This window comes from Egretta garzetta, unplaced genomic scaffold, assembly GCF_000687185.1.
Source record: "Egretta garzetta isolate BGI_Z169 unplaced genomic scaffold, ASM68718v1 scaffold224, whole genome shotgun sequence".
In the NCBI taxonomy this organism is placed as follows: Eukaryota; Metazoa; Chordata; class Aves; order Pelecaniformes; family Ardeidae; genus Egretta; species Egretta garzetta.
The window spans coordinates 281,478-284,339 of record NW_009259530.1 but is presented as its reverse complement, the minus strand read 5'-3'; positions in this window follow the sequence as shown (position 1 = coordinate 284,339).

Here is a 2,862-nt window from a genome sequence, read left to right as displayed (position 1 = left end):
CTTCTCCCGGCCAGGGCAGACTCGGCAGCCCCTCGGAGGAGAGCCGTCTGCTCTGCTTTCCAAAACAAAAGCACGCACGCTGGACCCCTGGCTATCGCTGACCCAACTTAGGCCCGCACGCGGCATTCCGTGCTGCTCAGAATTACACCTCGGGATAGCAGAGGGGCAGGGTCGCACGTGGCTTTGCAAATATTATCAAAGAAAGCAGCTATCACGGAGCACCGACAGCCACTGGGATAGAGGAGAGACCAGGGGAACCTCACTGCCACGACCACCAGCCTCACAGACGAGCTCACCCAGGCGTCTGCTCCCCTGCCAGCCCTGCAAAGAAAGCCAAGGGGGATTTCGTACGCCTCTCAGTGAAACTCCCTGCAGCGGGGTCACCGGTGCACGGAGCAAAGCGCTACCTTGGGGCGCCCCTTGCCCTTCCACGTGCTCAGCGATAGAGCGATGAGAGCAATGCATCGCAGTGACCTGCTCACTACCTTGACTTCCAAGCACAGTGCCAGCTACGAGCAGACCAAGCCCGTGATCTTTAAACTCAGACCTGCAGAGTATCAATTAGCCATTAATAAGAGTTTGGCCCAGACCAGGCAGGGGCACATGATTGCGTTTTTGCTGCATTAGTCAGCGAACGGAGCGATAAGAGTTCTGTCGGCACCAGGACACCAGCTTAAACCAAAGGGACATGATGCAGCATAACAGCAGAGTGGTATAAGCAGACACCGCATGAGCCCGCATAAAGTCCATCCATTTACAAATGTTAAACTCACTTCACCAGCAAAATGAGTTTGCTGCTGGATTGGCATTTTGCTCGATGGGAGAGTAATGTTCTTCATTTGGTGCTAAGTGCCCGAAAGCTGGATTTACTGAATCCTCCAGCCACAGCCAAGAGCGCATAACTGAAGTGCTGAGCAGGCAACTTCCACGTTTTAACAAGGCTGTCCTCTAGATGACATCCATTTAAGGGCAGCCCAAGACAGACTTACTCAGATCAGCCTACACCAAGGCTGAGAACAGAACAGTAACCCGGAGCTGAAAAGCCATTTCTTGCCAGAAAGTGTTCGTAGCTGCTTCTTACCAATGCCCTTCCAGTGACCCATCGCCATGGAAGAACAACTTGCTGGAAAAAACTGGTAGGAGCACAGCAGTGCTAAGAACAGCACTATTGTAGGAGGCCCCGAGCCCTCCAAAGTACCCTGAAAACTGGGGGAATGGCTAACGAGCTTGTCCAGAAGACCGAGCAAGTTTCTGGAAGAGAAGATGTGACTTTAGCGTAGGTATTTCTTTCAGACAACGTCTGAAAAACCTCATCCGCCCTAGGAATGGGCTTTGAAAAAAATCATTCTTCTGGATAGAGACAGCCTAAAAACCAAAGACCGCCTGCATCTTCTTCACCGAAGGAAGGCACCTGGTGTTCCTCAGGCTCCCGTAGCATGTTTACAGCCACTCAAGCAAGTCTGTCGCTAGAGCGAGTTCCTCTCCCTGTATGAGCAGCTGGCTCCTCCTGACTCCAAGAACCCAAAAGAGCTCGTCCATAAACACCAACTTCCCAGATATGCCAAAAACGTTCTCTTCCAAAAGATTTCCCAGGTTCCTGTGCAGCTCAGTCCTTTATCAATGAGGCTTTCAAGTGACAACATTTTAACACGAGCAAGTTACGTAAAAAAATATTTAATAGCTCCCTCATTCTCTTTCCTCCCCTTCCTGAACCCTGTAAAGTAAGAGTTCCTACTTCTGCTTTCTGAACTACAAATGCAAAAGCATCTTCAAGAACCACAGTTCACGTCAACACACCGCGTGATACACAGCCCACAACAGAACAGCGCGCAGGATGGTTTTAAGCAGAGCGCGAGAATTCACGTGTGGTGCCCATCAGAGCCAAGTTACGAAGGTAACGGGCCAGGAATTGCGCGACGAGATCTGACACACGAGCGTATTGGACCAGGCTTATTCGCTCGCGTTGATCACTCGCTGCCTGCTTTCATCCTCCTCTTCACACGCGTCTGCCTACAAAACCGGAGGCAGACGTTCTTTGGGCAGAAACCTCAGAAAAAAAGACTCATATCTACAAGAGGCCCAAAGCAGCCAGTTTGCTTTAGTAATATACGCTCATAAAAGCGCAATAGGATAAACGCTCCTTTTCAGGCTAGCAGGGCCAAAGAAATGTTTTGCTGACTTGCTGATTTTAAATAAAAAAAAAGAGCAGATAAAAGATGAAAAGCAGTTCTGCAGTTTGGAGTATCAAGTGTGGCCGCAAAGCAAGCCATCGTGCCTGGGGATGGAGAGGGCAACGCAAAGCAACGTGCATGGCCAGCACCCATTCAGCACAACCTGCCCAACTGGGTCAGCACCCGGCCTCTCCATAGCTGTTCTGATTCATCCCCAACCCAACACAAATCCTTCCGACCAGTATTCCTGGGTACCGTACCTACCCAAGTTGATGCCTGCAAATTTCAGTAGTCATATTTCGGTAGCAATCCCCATTCCCAAAGAGATTTCCGTGGAAATCCCCATTCCCAAAGAGGGTACAACGGTGGCCCACTCCAGCCAGTTTCCTACAGAGTTTGGATACGAAGCTGCCTTTTGTCCTTTTGGTGATAAGGACCTCAGTAAGGAGAAGAGATAAAAAGTACTCCTCGGTGACGCTGGGACTCTGTCACACGTGTCTTAACCATCAGCTGCAGGCACTTTCTTAAATATAGATTATATCTTAAATACAGAGTATAACCACCTATCACCGAACCCAGCTTGTAAATCTTCACGTAATCACAAATTTCTCGGAGACACCCTGTTAACAAAGAACAGTTTTATGCCCAGCACCTCATCGCAATATGGCTGTTTAAAGGTAAAAGGAAAATA